This window comes from Nicotiana tomentosiformis, chromosome 9 (genome assembly GCF_000390325.3).
Source record: "Nicotiana tomentosiformis chromosome 9, ASM39032v3, whole genome shotgun sequence".
Classification (NCBI taxonomy): Eukaryota; Viridiplantae; Streptophyta; class Magnoliopsida; order Solanales; family Solanaceae; genus Nicotiana; species Nicotiana tomentosiformis.
The window spans coordinates 79,319,413-79,327,286 of NC_090820.1; positions in this window are offsets into that span (position 1 = coordinate 79,319,413).

The following is a 7,874-nucleotide window of genomic DNA, read 5'->3' on the forward strand; positions in this document are numbered from 1 at the left end:
ATGCGTTTGCTGTTGTGTATTAGGTATGTGTATTCTGTAGCCTCAGAAATTATATGTTGCATATTAGGGTAAATTCTAGGTTTTTCAAAAATACTGCGATTGCGACTTTTCCATACGTGCCAAAGTGCATAAGGAATGAGTGTTTGGGATGGTAGATTTTTTGAAAGTGGTTGTTGAATTGTTACGAATTGGAATAGGCGTGATAGAGGGTCTTCCTGGAAATTATTGAGATAAGTGAATGTGGGCACGGGATTATTATGCTGCTAATGGATATAAGTTAAATATTTTCATAAAACCGTGTCGCCAGCACACCGAATTATGTATTGGCGATGTGATTTTATGAAAAATATTTAATAGCGTAACTAATTTTTAAACTATTATTTTTTTCTAACATGTAACATGAGTGTTAAATCGAATTATGTAAACCATTCGAAACATTTACATTATCAGTATAATATAACGGCTAATTTCACCGAATAATGTATTTTACACCACTAGTCCAATATAAACTCATTTTGAATTTTTGCAAAATGTGTTTTGTTGAGTTAAAATAAATTATTTTAAACTCGAGTTTTCAAAATTTGACAAACAGAAAATCTTGAAAATTTTAAATTTTTTTCCTCATAATCTTATAGCCTTTTACTACTACTACTACTATATTTCTTAGTCCTCTTTGCATAGTCCCAAGTTGTCCGATTTCCACAAAACCTCCAAATTCTCTAGCTTGTATTTCGACAGAAGCAGGTCCGGTCGTCGTCCTCTGCTGTCTTCAGCCCTCCTCCACCGTCTACTTTACCGCCTCTCTCCTCACCTTTTCTTGAATGACCAAAGAGTAATTATTTTTCTTTACCCTTTTTGTACTTCTTGGACCAAATGCAGCTCATTTCTTGTGAGCTATTAGTTAGTCGGTTATAGTTGTGGGGGGCAGTAGTTAAGTAATTAGTTAAGTTAGTACATAATTAAATTGTATATAAAGTTATAATCATTCATTTACAAAGAAGAATTCATTTTTCTCTCCTGCAATTCCTCTGTTCTCTCTCGAGTTCATCCCTTCATTCTCAAACCTAAACACAAAGTGCTTGGATGAATCTGGAAATTGAGCTCAGATTCACCAAGCTCACATGGTATCGAGCAGTGAAGAGCTGTAATTTCGCAAATTTTGTTCAATTTGGCTGAAATTTCATCGTCGTCTTCCTCGCGAAGCTGTAACTAACGATCGTCAATGGCAGCCAAAAAAATCGATCACCCACATTCTTTTTTTGTTCATCCCTCAGACAGTCCTAGTTCGATTCTAATTCATGTAAAGCTCACAAGTTCAGAAAATTATGGATTGTGGCGTCGTTCAATGCGAATTGCTTTGCAAGCTAAGAGGAAGCTAGGGCTTGTGCTTGGGACGTGCAAAAAGGATTTATTCCAAACTGAATTGCATGAGGACTAGGAAACATGTAATGCAATCGTGTTTTCTTGGATCATGAACACTGTCTCTCCGGATCTACTTAGTGGCATTGTCTACGCATCTAATGCACATTTGGTATGGGAGTATTTGAGAGAGAAATTTGACAAAGTGAATCGTGTGAGGATATTTCAGTTGCATAGGAAAATTGCTACTATTTCGCAGGGAACAAATTCAATCTCTGCATATTTCACTAGGTTGAAGGAATTGTGGGCTGAGTACGATGCAATGGTTCATATTCCTAATTCGAAGGAGTATGTTGAATACCTTCAGCAGCAAAGGCTAATGCAGGTTTTAAGTGGTCTCAATGAGACATATGATCAAGCAAGATGTCAGATCTTAATGAAGACTGTGGAACCAACATTGAACCAACCTTATGCATTGATTATAAAGGATGAGAGTCAAAATTCTAGTGCACATCCAGTCTTGCCAAACAGAGGAGATCCAGTTTCTTTGCAAACAGGTAGAGGGCAGATGACTGCACAGAATAACAAGGGACAGCACAAAGGAAAGAAGCCATTTGTGAAATATGATTACTGCAACAAACCTGGGCACTCTAAGGAAAATTGCTACAAACTAGTTGGCTATCCAACTGATTTCAAAAACAAGAAACCATATGCAGCTAACATGACAACTGGTGGCTTGGAGAGTGACAAATCAGCACATCAGGATGAGGGAAGAAGTAGTTGTGATGGATTAAAGGTAGGAACCATACTTCACTAAGGATCAATATAGACAGATTTTGAGCATGCTGAACAAGGAGACTCCAGAACATCAGGTTAATATGGCAAGTATTGCAACCTCCTTAATGGCAAACTTTACTTGTAAAGAATGGATAATTGATTCTGGAGCTATGCATCACATAGCTGGTGAGCTAGATATGTTAAATACTAAGAATAAAGTAAGCAAATGTGACAGTGATCAAGTGTATTTGCCTATAGGAGAGAAGTCTAATATAACACATATTGGAGATGTTGTTATATGTGATGAGTTGAAGCTGGAAGATGTTTTGTTTGTACCTGAGTTTAAGTTCAACCTAATCTCAGCGTCCAAACTAACTAGGCAGCTGTGTTGTTCAGTGAATTTCTTTCCTGACTTCTGTTTATTTGAGGATCTCTGCAATGGTAAGGTGAGGGAGATTGGTAGAGAAAGAAGTTGTCTATACATATTGAAGAAGAACTTCAAATGAGACTTAGAGAAATTCATCAAAGGGATAAGGAAATTTGCATCAACTACAATCACACAGAGTAATAAAGAAGATGGAGTCTTATGGCACAAAAGGCTAGGCCATGCTTTAGTTAGTACTATGAAGAATATGGATCTATTTCATAACAAATCTGTAGATGTAGTAGTGAATAATGATTGCCTTGTGTTCCCACTAGCCAAGCAAAGTAGGCTAGTATTTTCTAGAAGTATGAGTAGAAGTGAGAATCCTTTATCTTTTTTGCATATAGATGTTTCGAGACCATATAGGTTTCCCACGTATGATAGAAAATATTTTTTCCTAACTGTTGTGGATGATAATACAAGGTATACTTGAGTGCATTTACTTCAATTGAAAAGTGATGTTGTTGTGGTGTTGAATAAATTGCTTTCCATGTTGCACACCCAATTTCAGTCCAAAGTTAAGGTAGTTAGAATAGATAATGGCACAGAGTTCTTTAATAAACACATGAATGAATTGTTTGATGCCTATGGGATAGTTCATCAAAGCAGTTGTGTATACACTCCACAGCAAAATGGAATAGTGGAGAGAAAACACAGGCACATTCTAGATACAGCTAGGGCATTGAAGTTTTAAGCAAGTGTTCATACAAAGTTCTGGGGTGAATGTATCAAAACAGTTGTGTATGTGCTAAACAAACTGCCTACTGAGTTGTTGAGAGGGAAAACTCCATATGAGCTTGATCACACCAAACTATGCCTTATAAAAAGGACTAAGCAGTCGTTACAAATATAATCCGATTTACAAGTCCGGAGTCGAATCCCACAGAGAACTAAGGCTTAGCTACAGCTGTTCAATATTGCAAAGAAACACAAGTTCAAATAATTTTCTAGTTATAAAGATTTGATTTTTATTTCTACTAGTTAACTAGCAAATATTATAAACCAGTAAAATCATCAACTAACATGGATGAAATTCTACACAAGACTAAGGAGGTCTAGAGTTATAATTTCCCCAATTGTCAGAATCCTTTCCGCTACGTTTCCTATAAATTTGCCTAAGTCTTCCCTACCGATCATGAGCACTCTACCTGTCGTAAATATTTTTCGAGTAATTACCATAATTTACTAGACATATTCTCCCGAATTACGCTAGATGACATTAAGTACAACTCACTCAGATCGCACCAAGATTTCGTTATCCCTAATCCCACCTTTAAACCTTCGGTATTGATCCTTCATATACGTTTAGGAGTGATGTTGTTCAACAACTACCTAAATATGCACTCTCTCCCGAGTAATACATACTAAATAGGCACAGCTAATTGAGGCCTTCAATCAACCACAAGAATAATATAGTTGAACAAATAGAGAAAATACTACGGCAAATCTATATTAACGTAACAAGAAAATCATCCTCCAATAGGTTCCATCAAAATCATAGATAACAAATTAGCTATTCATAATAGTATGCATAACTATAATACTAGAATTCATACCAATAATGAAAATAGGAAGAAGTAAGCGAAAAACTAGTAGAAGAATTCTCCGCCTTGCTCCTAGTGTGTTCTTTCCTCCTTAGGTCGAATCCCCGGTCTAATGTCGGTTTCTCTATCCAATCTCGTTCTGTCTTCTCCAAAGTGGTATTTTAGTTCTATTTATATGTGTAGGAAAATACCTAAACATGTAGGTCAAGTCCTAGTCAAACCAAGGGACGAAATAAGCCTTCAAAACTCGGATTGGACCCGGCCCCAGGCCTGGCGTCGCCAGCCTAACGCCTGGTTCAGCCTGGCTTTTGGATGGCCTCGCCAGGCTAAAGCCTGGTTAAGCTGGCCTTTGGCTGGCCTCGCCAGGTCTATCCTTTTCACTATTCTCGAGCACACTTTCAACGTTTAAGTATCCCTTTTACTCTACTTTCATGTCCAATTCATCTACACATAAAAAAAGACTCCATTATACGCAAATAAAGTGTAATTTATCATTAAAGGATGTAAAATGTAAGGCACATAATGTATGAAACTATGGAATTATAGCCACACATCAATACCCCATACTTAAACATTGCTCGTCCTCGAGCAATCAAACTACACTTATAGACACGACCTTTTTAAGCAATTCTCCGAACTCATTACACCAAGAATTTTTAAAATAGTTTAAGCACAAGGGTGCAACCTCTTCACCTCAAGATTTGACTCGCAAGTACCATGCATTATTCACCACTCACTCACTTACTCTAACATAGAGGTCAATGACATTACCTTTCCATCATGAATCACGTTCCCTCACACAACAAAAGAGATTAGTTCCACACACAATAAATTTTAAGATAGTAGGAACTCAAGATAGGAAGAATTCACTCGCTCTCAGAAATAACATTCATATGCTACAAAAGATGCACCATAGGCTTGCCCGTAGTGTACTACTCTACTAATCGAGCTCATTCAGTCTAGGATCAAGTATGACTTTAATTGGTTGTAATGCAGGCTGCGGGTCGGGTAGGATACATTTTGATACGAGTGACTACACCTCCCCTAAGCACTTTAATACATATTCTTTAACACTCAAGCCCATACTTATGTCAAACCATAACTCCACCTTCACCTCAATATATATTAACTCCATATTTCTTTAAGCACAATTACATCAAGAGTCACAACTATCAAGGAATATTTTTCATAGCAATACAACTAATTTATTTTTTTTTCAATTCAAGTGGCTCTTACTTTTTCAAAACAGTGCACCTTTCTCCTTATTTCATTAGTTCCACGCAAAAGCCGAACCAACCACCCCACACTTTTACTTTTACAAAGTTCATAATAATTTAAGTGCCCATGAGAGGTGAAAAGGTTCAAACATATGGTCGATTAAAACAAAGGGGTACGGCTTGTAATGTGGTTACCAAAGAAACAGGATTATAGGCTCAGCGAGGTTAACTACGATACATAACATTTAGGTGGGTAAACGTTATATATCTGGCTTAACGAATCATTAACAAAATCGAGGAAGGGTGGGTCATAAGGCCCACACCTGAAATTACATGTGCCGGTGTAGGGGTGGATTGGGATTATTCCCCTTATTTGGGATGAAATTGGACCCTTTGGGAAATTGTGATATTATTCCTCTTAATTGGGATGAAACTGAAACCTTTGTGGATTGAAAAGGTCAACCCGCACGACATATGTGGGATGGCGGCCTAGCTGATCGGGTGGAGATCAGACACCATATTGCGCATATGGTGGTACTACTCTTGGTAACAACTTTCTTTTGCATCACAATGCAAACCACATTGTTCGTGAGGAGATGTCCTAGCCGATCGGGCGTGATCGGACTCCGTGCTAACAAAGACGGTGGTATATCGGGGCTAATGATCTCCCAACCAAAAACTATAAATGAAGTTCGTATTTTGAAAATTATTATGTTTTTAACTGGGCATTTTGATATTGTGGATGGTGACTTGGTGTTTATATGTGTTTCCTTTTCTTATATGGGTATTCTATTGTGGATGAGGATTTTTAACTATACATACTAGTGCTATTCGACGGTACTAATGTCCCTTTTGCTGGGTGCGCTGCATTTTTAATGGATGCAGGTGGTTCTACAGCATGCAGCATTGATCAATGATCGCAGTACACTCTTTAAACTGATTTGGTGAGCCCCACTTCATTTCAGGGTCATATATCTTTTGTTTCTCATGTACTGCGTTTTGAGGTACAGCCGGGGCGTTGTTGCCGGCATCTTCATATTACTCTTCTGTTGTACTTAGAGTCTCCGTAGACAGGTTGTGGGTTGTGGTTGATGTTGGGGAATTGAACTAGAAATGTTGGTATTTGAAAATCATATTTTTCATTAATTCTATAAATTCGTAATTTTTTGTAATTTATGAATGAAGCTGCTAATGGGAATGAAAAGGAAGTTGATAATAAAAGCTTTTCAGTGTTTGATTAATGGAGTACATCTCCTTTTTATTCATGGATGAGTTTGGATAGAAGGAAATCTAACAGGCTTTCTCGGCCGGGTTCTCTCGGTTGAGTGCCGGTCGCGCTCCCTGAGTTTGGGGCATGACAAACTTGGTATCAGAGCCTAAGGTTTTAAAGTGTCCTAGGATGTCTCGGAGCCGTGTCTAGTAGAGTCCTTCTTATCGGTGTGTTGTCGACCACATCTATAATGAGGAGGCTATTCGGACATTTAGGAATTTCTCACTTCTTTGATACTCCAGAGCGTGCGATAAAACTCAAGATAGGAAGCTAATTTCCTCGTCATGTCGCATTTTTCATATGAGTAACCCACAGGTTCGAGGCAGCGAGAAGGAAATGAAAGAACCAGTTTCTAGGGAAAATGTCCATGTTCCTATTAATGTCACCACACCACTAGATCATGTGGTGAGAGAACATAAGAAACGAAAGAGGAGTGTTTGTACCAATAAGCCGAAATGTTTAATATGAAATAATATCCACTCGGGTTTATGTTAGATGATTCTTGAAACATGTTATGGTTGTGTAAAAAGGGGGTACAAGAAGAACAAATTTCCTTAGGTTGGATACACCCATCCAGGTTTGCCCAATAATCGAGCGAAAACTTTTTTGCGTCATGTTGTAAGTATGCTGAGAAGCGTGTTAGGGATTGTAGATTTGGGAAATTCCAAAAGTCCATACAACGAGCTGTTGTTGCGATTATTACTCCCGCCATGAAGGCTTGGAGGAAGACTAAGGGGAATGTTTATAATGTATGCAAAAAGGGTAAAAGTCTGGTTACTGGGGTGAGTTAGTTTAACGGGCCTCATCCTTATTGTGTGAAGTATAGGCGATGTCATTCGGGGGTATGTCACTATGGTACCAATGTATGTTATCGACGTGGAGTGGAGGGGAAGCAATTAAGGCACTGCCCTGTCAGTCTAAAATCTCCAAGTAAGTCACTCCTTGCTATACCGTTATGAAGACCGCATTATTTTTCCTTGTTGTATATATGCATCCATATTGAAAGGACCTACATAAATATGGTAATAACCAAAACGTTGAATCACAAAATGTTGCATGTACCTACTCTTTCTAAACAAAATGCATTATTCATGAAGCCACCCTATCACAAATTCTCTTATTTACAACCTCTTGAGGAATTGAGTTCTATAATGATTTCCTTGAATTGAGTTATAACTCTAGGATTAATACTTCCCACTTGCTTTCCTAAATTCTCAACAAGAGAATATACCTGATGAATTTCTTACAGAACCTTTTGATTAAAATGGATAACATCTGCTCAC